The sequence below is a fragment of the Papaver somniferum genome, chromosome 8 (assembly GCF_003573695.1).
Source record: "Papaver somniferum cultivar HN1 chromosome 8, ASM357369v1, whole genome shotgun sequence".
NCBI classification, from domain to species: Eukaryota; Viridiplantae; Streptophyta; class Magnoliopsida; order Ranunculales; family Papaveraceae; genus Papaver; species Papaver somniferum.
Window position 1 is genome coordinate 169211843 of NC_039365.1, and position 12364 is coordinate 169224206.

A 12364-nucleotide genomic window follows, 5' to 3' on the forward strand; every position below is an offset into this window, starting at 1 on the left:
AGGTGGTTGGCATGTCATTGGCACATGTGGCATGGCATGCCTTGGTGCGGTTTGGCGTGGCCAAAACTAGGGTTTTGGACCAAAGGTTACCATGCATTGTTTGGCGACCTTGGACGGATAGGATTTGCATCTAGGATGGAAGGGTGGTCGTTGATCGTTGCACACCTTCGTTTTGGTAGTCGCATAGGGAAGGCCGACATGGTATGGCGCGGCAAGGTGGTTGGGATGCCATTGGCACATGTGGCATGGCATGCCTTGGCGCGGTTTGGCGTGGACAAAACTAGGGTTTTGGGCCAAAGGTTACCATGCGTTGTTTGGCGACCTTGGACGGCTAGGATTTGCATCTAGGATTAAAGGATAGTTGTTGATCATCGCACGCCTTCGTTTTGGTTGTCGTATAGGAAAGGTCGGCATGGTGGGGCCAAGGAAAATGACGTGGATAGATTGGCATAGTGGGGCCAAGGGCTTGGCACAGACTGCTTAGAATGGTGGGGCCAAGGAAAATGGCGCGGACGGCTTGGCATAGTGGGGCCAAGGGTTTGGTACGAACGACTTGGAATGGTGGGGCCAAGGCAAGGTGTGGTTGTCTTGGCATGGTGGGGACAAGGGTTTGGCATGCCATTAGTGCATGGTGCGGCTAGCATGGTTTTCCATTGGCACAGTGGTGCAGATGGCATGGTTGGAATGCCTTAGCGCAGAGATGTGGCTGGCTTGGTTTGCCATTGGCACAGTGGTGCTGCTGGCATGGTTGCATGCCTTGGCACGGAGATGTGGCTGACATGGTTTTCTATTGGCATAGTGGTGCGGATGGCATGGTCGGCATTCCTTGGCAGGGAGACGTGTCTGGCATGGTTTTCCATTGGCACAGTTGTGCGACTAGCATGGTTGGCATGCCTTGGCGCGGAGATGTGGCTGGCATGGTTTTCCATTGGCATAGTGGTGCGGATGGCATGGTTGGCATGCCTTGGCGCGGAGATGTGGCTGGCATGGTTTTCCATTGGCACAGTGGTGCGGCTGGCATGGTTGGCATGCCTTGGCACGGAGATGTGGCTGGCATGGTTTGACATTGGCACAGTGGTGAGGCTGGCATGGTTTGCATGCCTTGGCACGGAGATGTGGATGGCATGGTTTTCCATTGGTACAGTGGTGCGGCTGGCATGGTTGGCATGCCTTGGCGCGGAAATGTGGCTGGAATGGTCGGCATGCCTTGGCGCAGAGATGTGGCTGACATGGTTTGCCATTGGCACAGTGGTGCGGATGGCATGGTTTACATGCCTTGGCGCAGATATGTGGCTGGCATGGTTTGGCATTGGCACAATGGTGCGGCTGACATGGTTGGCATGCCTTGGCACGGTAGCATGAGAATTAGGGTTTGGCATAGATGATGTTGGTCAATGTTAAGGGTTATGTCGTGGAACATGACACATAAAAAAAAGGTACCCTGGTAATTCTTACGTAGGCATGCTGATCGATTCAATAAATGTGTTAATGGTAATAGTGACGTCATGTCAGATGTGCGGTTTTACGATTTTAACTCTAAGCTAAAAACCACCATCAACATTAAGTCCCCTGCTTAGCTCGGAACGGTAGCATCGTTGTGAGGTAAGCATAAGATGGTGGCAGGCTAGGACAAAAATCGAAACAACAAGTCGCGAAAAGATGGTCAGGAAGGTCCGACTAACCTTTTTCGAGAGGTAAAGACAGTTTGTGCTTCTCGTGTTGGGGGCCTTGCATAAATTGTACTGGTTGTGCATACCATGGAATGGTGATATGAAAATCGTCGGCTTAGTCTGGCCACGCATCACCTTGGCTTGGTTAGGGAACATCGTGACGCTGGCTTGGCGAGTTTGTTGGTGTTGGCGCGACAAGTCATGGCGCAGAACGATGGTGCAAGGCATGACGCGGTTTGCCGAGGAAAGCATGGGGCGGATGGTGGTGCAAGGCATGACGCGGTTTGGCAAGGCAAGCATGCTCGGACGTCTTGGCCCAATAGTGGCTTGTCTTTGCGGGCATGGTTGTCTCTTTTCCTTACGTGACTCACATAGGAAGTTCTTTCCTTATTCAAAACCCCGCAAGTGTTGTGCCCATAGAAAGGGGGCGTTATTCCTTCTCTTCATGCCACCTTGTCGGGTTTTTTTTCAAGTCTTGGTGCTGGCGGCAGAGAAGTAACAATGCGGGCAAGCATGTCTTAAACAATGCGGGCAAGCATGTCTTAAGCATGTTTTTTTTCTCACCAAACCCTAATTTACCTCACGTGGCCAGGCATTCCCTTAAGTTCGCTAGTAGAAAACGGTTTCATTAGAATATGATATCACGCCTCGATCCACGGCTAGTAGGAGGCTTTCCTTTTCGGGACCTAATCGCTCTGCTGGTTATAAGAGATGATCTTGAATCCTTCATTTGCACAGGTCGTTCTGAAATCATGTCTATCCTCTATTCTTTTTATGGTTTTGTAGCGTATAATGGGATCTTCCAATGACAGACATGTCTCCAATTTTTTGGGAAGAAACTTTGGAATCGACGAAAACCAGTGTTCTTCTCATGGGGAGGCGTTGAATAAAATTGAATCTATGTTTCATGAAGCTGGCGAAATCATTCGGGACATACCTTTGGAGAAAGAACGTGAAGGCGGCGAAGCATCCCAGTGAGTTGGGAGGATTTGGTGCAACAAAACCTCTTCAAGGCCCACTGTTAGGGCGGGGCAGTTTGCTTCTCAATTGAAATGGCGGAAGACCGAGCTTGTGAAACTTTTAGGGGAAAATCAACGTATCTCCCCTGTCCAGGACGGTATCATAACCCTTGATTCTGATGAATCGGGAAATTCTCCTCGAAAGGTCGCTGAGAAGACTTCCGAGGGAGATGATGATGTTGCGGTTGACGAAACTGAAACAACTTTTGGAGAAGACGGTGAAACTGTTATCGGTGGCATTGGAGAAGTTGTGGTGGAATATGATGGGTTGGTTGTCGAGGCGGATGTCGGTAAAAGGACGGATGATGTTGCTGGTGAGACGACTTCCGGGTGGGATGTTGAGGCTTTTATTGCTGATGTGGCTTCCGGATGGAACCTTTGCTGCCCAAAAGATTGTTGGGGAAAGTTTTTGAAAAAAAATCTCTGAACGAGGCATTGGCAATTCACACATTAGCTCTCTACGACTAGTTTCTTCTTCTTCATTGTTTCTATTCGTCGCTTAGTTGCCCTGATGTTTTGCAGACTTTTTTTTTTTACCTTCCTTGTATTCGCGGCGTAGTTAGGGTTTCTTCAATTAGCATCCCGCTTGCGGTTTCTGTCTTTGAATAAAAATTTTTATTTTTTTTGAAAGATCCAAGCCTTCCCTTAGAATGGGTTGGTGTTTCCGGTTGTGATTGGATGGTTAATGGCTTCTCAATGATTTGGGATTTGTTTGGTATATTTTTCTGAGATTTGGAAAACTCATTCGGAAATAAATGTATGCCTTTTGAATAAAAACGAAACCCTAAAGAATAATACAAACGGTGCATTCATCTTGGGGAAATACAAATATCAAGCGGGAGGAGAAATGGCTGAAGAAAATACTAAAGGGAGAGTGTTGGAAGAGGGTAGTACAACGTTTTAGGGATTAAAAAGCTTGATCCATCGTGAGTGAACTATCATACCTCCCAGCTTGTCTTTGTTGATGAGCTTGCAGTAATATCCCAAAAGGACGTCTGCCACTAGATATGGCTCGTCTTCTTTTTCCTTAGGTGAATCGGTCCGAACAACTATCTTTACCGTCATCTTTCCAACTTGAAACGAGTTCACTTTGACCATCATATCTCCGATTTGAAACGAGTTCGGGTGTTGTGTAACCGTTTGAATCTTGGTCTCATCAGTTTCGATGGCAGCTTCCAAATTCTTTGAAAAGCGTTTGAATGGCCCAGCGCCCCACTCGCATCTCTTGACAGCGTCCGCACCAGCAATCGCGCTGAATCCCCATGACGGAATAGGGGAAGAAATGACTGGTTATAGAGAAGATCGTTCGGCCAAACTTACTTTCATTTGGAATCTATGAGTTAGCGTCAACAGGTCATCTCTAGGTGTCCAGGTTCCGTCGGTAACTCGTCGATGCGGCAGCATGTGGGACTGTTTGTTGGAGATTTTTTCGGTAATTGACATCGGTAGAGGGGATGTTCCCAATTTTTCCTTGTTGTCGAGGACCCACAAGTGCCCCAATATCATGTCGTAACCCAGTTCTTTGACAATGTGGAATTTACTATGCGTTATAGCGTCTCCCATCTTGATCTCGAGGTTAATGTAGTCGTGCGCGTTCAAGGCTTCCCCTCCCGGGTTCTTAATAACGGATGGGGAATGGGTAGCCTCTTGTTTCGTAAATCCCGCAGCTTTCAGAGTCTTCAATACCTCTTAAATAGGACGTGGTCAGCAGTCCCCAGTCCTCCTTTTCGATTCTGCTCGCTGAGAGAGCTTGGGCTCTTGGCGTGGCTTACGTGGAGGGAAAAAGTCGTTTGTCCGACACGACACGATTAAGAGCCGTGAAGATATCTTGGCGCTGCATCTTAGAAAGGTAGAAAATTTCGCATACGTGTTGCATCATGGATCGCACAGTCTCAAGCATGGAGTCCCCGGAGACTCCACAATTCCTCACCGGAAGTGGGTCTCGATGTACTCCCTCGTATCATAGTTAAAGTTCCCCTGATTCTATCTTTTCTTTAAAGATATGCTTCAGTCTGTTGCAATCACTGGTTGGGTGGTGAACAAATCTGTGGTAGTGGCAGTATTTTGGGTTTGCCATCTCGGCCTCAGTCGGTGGGCGTCTGGGAAATGGTAGTCTGATAACATCATCTTGAATCCATGCTTCTAAGAGATCGATCACCTCCTCAATGGGAAACAGGAAATCCAGGGTATTTCCTTCATATTCGTGATGACGCATGGGAGCTTTAGCGGCGACCTTCCGTGGCGGAGTTGCTTGTCGTGCTGGTGCTTTGTATTTAGGCTGCTGGTCTGCAGTTGGGGCCTTACTTTTTCCTCCTTCATTTACTATGCTCACAGAGGAGGGACCAGCGTTGTACTGTTTTTTGATGAGACGTCTATTCCCTCGAGTTTCGCGTACGTCTTCGGCTCTGGTTGGTCTAGCTCTTTCTAATAATGTCGGTGATGTCGTTGTTGATCGCCTGGAAGCTTCATGGAGCTCAGAGAATGTTTGTAAACGCAAGTTCTCTAGCAAGGCGCGGTAAATGGGAGCCATACAATTGATGCATGAATTCACCAGTTGTTGCTCGGTCACGTTTGGGTCATGACAGTCTAGTGCTTGAACCCTGAATCTCTTAACAAAATCATTTGGATGTTCGTTGTCATGTTGGTACATCCTTCCTAGGTCCGAGAAGGTAACTTGTTCAGACATAAAGAAGTACTTCTTCTAAAATGCGGTAACCATGACACCCCAGTTAGGGATGCTGTTTGGCGCGATGTTGTTGGACCATGTGTACGCTCTTCCAGTAAGCGATTTCGAAAACTCCCTCATACGAAGAACATGATTGTATTCATGTTCGCCTAGGGACTCCAAGAAGCGAGAGACATGCTCACGTGCATTTTCGGTGTCATCGTACAGGGTGAATTGAAGAGAGGAGTATCCTCTTGGAAGAGGAATTCTTTCTATTTTAGGTGGGTAAGGAGGTTGATGTTGATGCATGTCTATTTCATCATTCTTGATTCGATTCCGGAGAAGTTGTTCCATATCCTATCGTGTGACAAAATTGGACGGGTGACTTCTTTCCAATGGGGTTCTGGCACGAGTCTCCTCGACCGCGGAGACGCGTTCCGTCGAGGTGCTAGTGTCGGGGGTGTTAGAGGCGTTTCTAATCGGCTCTGGAGGGCGTGACTCACGCGGCAGCCGCTCTGTCAGGGTTTTGAGAAAGACGAGTACTTATTTCTTTGTCGAAACCATATCCTTCTGGGCACTAGAGAGAACCTCCTGTCGTTCCATCAAATCAGCGATGGCGATATAGTGTACCTGATAAGCACTGTCAAAGAAAGGAAGCAACCCTTGCGATCTCATTAATTGCTTGATAAGCACTGGCAGCGGCTCTGGCCTTGGTGATCGGAGGTGTTACACCTGAAGGAGTGATTTCGGTGTTACTGGGGTCAGTAGGTGGCGTAGTGATGTTGTTGGAAGTAGCGTTAACACCAGGGACAGATTCTGCGTTGGTGTTCTCGGCAGCTGATCCGGATCTGAGTTCCACCATGTTGGAGTTGGAAGTGAAAGGTGATATCGGAAATTTGGAAATCGATATTGTAACCGAGATATTGATCTCCCACTGTGGTCGCCAATTGTTTGAGGGTGAAAACCGTTTCTGCTGATTTTGGTAATTTCGGGTGTGTGTGTGATAAACAAATTTAAACCTTAAACAATGTACTGCAAGGGAGTACTTTAGATTCGAGAGATCAATATGTACAAATCCAGCCTAAACCAAGAAATGGCTGTTCCAGACTTGCTTCGGTCACAAAGTGAAAGAGAAGGGTTGGTTTTGGGGAGGGAAGCGAAGAAAGTGTTGAGACCAGAATAGTTGATTCTGGAAGAGTAGTTGTTTTCTACGACTTGTATCAGAAAGTGGGAAGCTAACAGATGAAAAGCTAGCAAATGTTTTCTGAGTGTTGTATGCTACTGACCTGAACTTGTTATTCGGTGGAAATAGGTAATGCCTATTTATACAAGTCGAAGTGAAACGTACTCTGGTCTCATTAAGAAATGGAAAACGGGTGAGTAAATGGGAGGATGTAGTAACCGGTAACGCTTGGAATTGATGTTCCATAAAAGAAAGCGTTTCACCATTACTCCCTGTATTTACTAACTGCCTCATCCTTATGACACTTTCTTATAACGAGCGTAGTGTACACCGCACGCTGTAAACCGCCAAACCAATACCCAATGAGCATCCCCCAGTTTGTGACATGTGTTGATGTGTCGAGTATTTTCTTGGAAAACATGTAGCACGTTGTTGTTGTCTGGCAAGTTGAGCTTGGGAGACTTGCCGGCTCGGTGGTGACCTTCGACGGTTGATATTTTGCATCTTAAGAGGAAAGGTAACCGTTGATTATTGAAACCCTTCGTTTGGTAGCCAGTGGCATGAAAGCATGATCAGTATGTCTTTAATATGTCCTAGTTTAGGTGCGGCCAAAAGTTAAGGTTTTGGCTTTGTTTAGGCGCGACCAAACTAGGGACAAAGGTTGCCATGCGTTAGATGGTAACCTTGTACGGCTAAGATCTGCACCTCAGATGAAAAAGTGGTCGTTGATTGTTGCCGGCCTTCGTTTTGGTAGCCGCATAGGGAAGGCCGATATGGCGTGGCGCAGCAAGGTGGTTGGAATGCCATTGGCACATGTGGTATGGCATGCCTTGGCGTGGACAAAACTAGGGTTTTGGGCCAAAGGTTACCATGCGTTGTTTGGCAACCTTGGACGGCTAGGATTCACATCTAGGATGGAAGGGTGGTCGTTGATCGTCGCATGTCTTCGTTTTGGTAGACGCATATGGAAGGTCGGCATGGTATTGCGTGGAATGGTGGTTGGCATGCCATTCGCACATGTGGCATGGCATTCCTTGGCGCGGTTTGGCGTGGCCAAAACTAGAGTTTTGGGCCAAAGGTTACCATGGTAGTTTGGCGACCTTGGACGGCTAGGATTTGCATCTAGGATGGAAGGGTGTCTGTTGATCGTCGCACGCCTTCGTTTTGGTAACCGCATAGGGAAGGCCGACATGGTATGGCGTGGCAAGGTGGTTGGCATGCCATTGGCACATGTGGCATGGCATGCCTTGGCGCGGTTTGACATGGCCAAAACTAGGTTTTTGGGCCAAAAGTTACCGTGCATTGTTTGGCGACCTTGTACGGCTAGGATTTGCATCTAGGATTGAAGTGTAGTCGTTGATCGTCGCACGCCTTCGTTTTGGTAGCCGCATAGGGAAGGTCGGCATGGTGGGGCCAAGAAAAATGGCGCGGATGGCTTGGCATAGTGGGGCCAAGGGTTTGGCACGAACGCCTTGGCATGGTGGGTCCAAGGAAAATGGCGCGGACGGCTTGGCATATTGGGGCCAAGGGTTTGGCACGGACGGCTTGTCATGGTGGGGCCAAGGAAAGTTGTGGTTGGCTTGGCATGGGGTCCAAGGGTTTGGCATGCCATTGGTGCATGGTGTGCCCAGCATGGTTTCCCATTGGCACAGTGGTGCGGCTGGCATGGTTGGCATGCCTTGGCGCAGAGATGTGGATGGCATGGTTTGCCATTGGCACAGTGGTGTAGATGGCATGGTTGGCATGCCTTGGCGGGAGATGTGTCTGGCATAGTTTTCCATTGGCACAGTGGTGCGGCTGGCATGGTTGGCATGCCTTGGTGCGGAGATGTGGCTGGCATGGTTTTCCATTGGCACAGTGGCGCGGCTGGCATGGTTGGCATGCCTTGGCGCGGAGATGTGGCTGGCATGGTTTTCCATTGGCACAGTGGTGCGGCTGGCATGGTTGGCATGCCTTGGTGCATAGATGTGGCTGGCATGGTTTTCCAATGGCACAGTGGTTCGACTGGCATGGTTGGCATGCCTTGGCGCGGAGATGTGGCTGTCATGGTTTGCCATTGGCACAGTTGTGCGGCTGGCATGGTTAGCATGCCTTGGCGCGGAGATGTGGCTGGCATGGTTTGCCATTGGCACAATGGTGCGGCTGGAATGGTCGGCATGCCTTGGCGCGGATATGTGGATGGCATGGCTTGCCATTGGCATAGTGGTGCGGCTGGCATGGTTGACATGCCTTGGCGCGGAGATGTGGCTGGCATGGTTTGCCATTGGCACAGTGGTGCGGCTGGCATGGTTGGCATGCCTTGGCGCGGAGATGTGGTTGACATGGTTTTCCATTGGAACAGTGGTGCAGCTGGCATGGTTGGCATGCATTGGCGCGGTAGCATGAAAATTAGGGTTTGGCATAGATGATGTCGGTCAATGTTAAGGGTTCTTCCGTGGAACATGACACATAAAAAAAAATGTACCCTGGTAAAATTTACGTAGGCATGCTGATCGATTCAATAAATGTGCTAATGGTTATAGTGGCGTCATGTCAGATGTGCGGTTTTACGATTTTAACCCTAAGCTAAAAACCACCATCAACAAACAAATTGACATAATTTCATCTAAAACTATTAAGACTGCTAATACTGAGCTCTTAAACAAAAAATTGCTTGAATTAGAAGCCTGTATGATACTCGGGAGGAAATTGCAAAACAACAATATAGAAACAATACCATTGCTATAGGAGAGAGAAACACAAAAAATTTCCATGTAACTACTTTGGAAAGAAGGAAAAGAAACAATATTGACTGCATACAAGACAAAGATAACAAGGTGGTCTCTTCTAGGAAAGACATTGAAGAAGTTTTGACTTCTTACTTCTCTGAATTCTTCTCTGAAACTTCAAATAATTTAGACAATGAAATTCTCAAGCATGTCAAACCTTGCATCTCTTCAAAAGAAAACATATCTTTAACTGCTATTACAAGTTCATAGGAAATATGGGATGTGGTTAAGAAACTCAAATCTAATAAAGCTCCAGGGCCAGATGGTTTTCCTGTGAGCTTTTTTAAACATAATTGGGAAATAGTGGGAACTCAACTAATCTCAATGGTTCAAGATTTTTTTAGGAATGGAAAACTTCACCAAGATTTAAATCAAAATTTTCTCTTCTTGATTCCTAAACTTAAAAATCCAAAAACTCCTGCATATTTCAGACCAATTGGTCTATGTAATACCCCTTACAAAGTCATAGCAAAATTGTTATCCAATATATACAAAAAGTCATTGGAAAAAATCATATCTCCTTTGCAGTCTGCATTTCTATCTTCTAGACAAATCTCAGACAACATTATCGTCGCTCATGAGATTGTCCATTCTATGAAGAAAAGTAGGGAAAAAAACAGGGAACATAGGAGCAAAAATAGATATGTCAAAAGCTTTTGATAGAGTAAATTGGAAATTCTTAGTTAAAACATTACAATCCTTTGGTTTTTCTGAACAATGGTGTAAATTAATATTCCAAATGCATCCCAACCTCTTCTATATTTGTCTTATTAAATGGTAGTCCTTGTAAAGATTTTAAGCCTTCTAGGGGAATTAGACAGGGAGATCCTTTATCTCCCTATCTATTTATTCTTTGTATGGAAGTGTTTTCCAGGCTACTTTGTCACTTAGAAGCATCTAAACAAGTTCCAGGAATAAAGCTCACACTAAAATCTCCACCTATTTCTCATTTGTTTTTTTGCAGATGATCTCCGGCTCTTCACTAAAGCTGATCTAGGAAGTTGTAAGAATATTTTCGAAGCCATAAATCTATTCAATGTCTCTTCTGGACAGGTCATAAATTTCAATAAACCGGGGTTGTTTTTCAGCAAAAAGGTACACGACAAACATCGGGGCATAATTTCTAGGATGATGAAAATTAAAAAAAAAATAAAAAATATCAAAGATACTTATCTAGGAGTTCCTCTTTTTTTAGATAGATTCAAACTGAAGTCTTTTGATAACGTTATAGAGAAAATGGAACATTGAGTCAAAAATTGGCTAGCTAAGGTTCTTTCTCAGTCTAGTAAGATTGTCCTAAATAAATCAATTCTTTCTAGTATGCCTATCTTCAGTATGGGTTCTTTGTTCTACCAAAAAAAAAATAACTAAAAGAATCAATGACATACAGAGGGACTTCTGGTGGGGTAAAAATACAAACTCCAAAAGAATCTACATCAAGGCCTTTGATTTTTTATGTAAACACATCAATCAGGGAGGCTTAGGATTTAAAGATGCCAATAAAGGTTAACAAGCCATGATCAGTAGGATAGCTTGGAGGTTAGTTAGTAGTGAAAACTACAGTCACACTCATTTTCCTCACTTTTTCCACCCACAAACTCACCGTCGTAAAACTTGATGCACACACCCATTTTCTGTGAAAATTTTTCTCTGAAACCCAAAGTTTCGAAATTCTGTTTTCGTCTTTTCTTTTTGTTTCTAAGCTAACCTTCCCTTTTTAATTCATTTTTTTTCGAGAGACAACCCTGAACAGGAAGTGTTTTGAAGAGGAAATTTGCAAATGAGAGATCGAAATCGATATCTTTCAAGGTTCGATTGTTTCATTGATTGAAGAGTGAGTCAATATTCCATCATGATTTCTTAGGTCATTCGAAGTCCATTGAGAAATTTACAGGGAAGTGAATCCTGATTAAGATTTTTCGTTATTTTTTTTAGATTACAAATCTGGTTGCTTATGATTTTTGTATGTTCTTTCTATACAAATGGGAGATTAGGAAGCTTTCTCTAAATTACAAGCTGAAGATCCACGGGACATGGATTATGTTTGTGATTTACCTCTCGGAGGGACACTATTACACATTGCTGTGAGGTTTGGGCAGCTAAATGATTGCACCAAAGAGATTATGAGAAAAGACCTCTTTTTGCTTCAAGAAAAGACCATAAGGAGCGTAATCCCCTTCACATAGCTTGCTCAAAAGGTAACCTGGAGATTGTAAAAGAACTTCTTACCCAATTTGGAAGTGTGTTCGAGTAGTAACAAAACAGAACAAATGGGAGATTACGAAGATGTGCGGACCCTAGAAGAGAATATCGTCAGCCACACAAGACATTTTCAAGAGTTTGCGATCCATGGAGGCCTAAACGAAAGAAAAATCAAGCGTCGTTTCAGTGGTGTTGAACACATGGAATTTGGGGACTGGCATGGGCTGAAATGTATACAGACTGCAGTTTATTGAAGCGAGAGTTGTTCCTTCTATGACCGTGAACAAGGAAGCCAAGACGTAATTGGCCTAGACCGCGAAGTTCACAACCACAGGCCGTGATGGATTCTGAATTTGCAAGAAGGAAGAAGATGGGTGTATCTCGACAGTATAGAGAAGGAGGTGGTCTGAATTAACAAATTAATGATAATTTAGCTCTTATCAATTTGAAAAAACCTGCTAACTGAACCTTCAATTCGTTGTTGATTTTCTTCCAGGATTCATACTCGGAATTCAGCGAAGCGTCACAGGCCTCAACGCTCGCCATATACTTGTACTAATTTTACTCTTTATCTAAGTATAAGGCAACAATTTGTATCTTGCCATAGAATCGTTCAATTTGACTTTTGTTTGCCATGATTTTTCTAAGTAAGCTACATATGTATTAGTGTTGGTATTGGTTATAATGGTTGAATAGTCTTTTATGCAGCTATGAAAACGGGTGCATAACATGTTATGCATCTACAAAATTTGTTGCATAACTTGTTATCCAGTCTCGAAAATGGTTGCATAACGTGTATGACAAGTTATGCATCTTTTTTTTTCATAACTTGTTATGCAGTCTAGAGAACGGTTGAA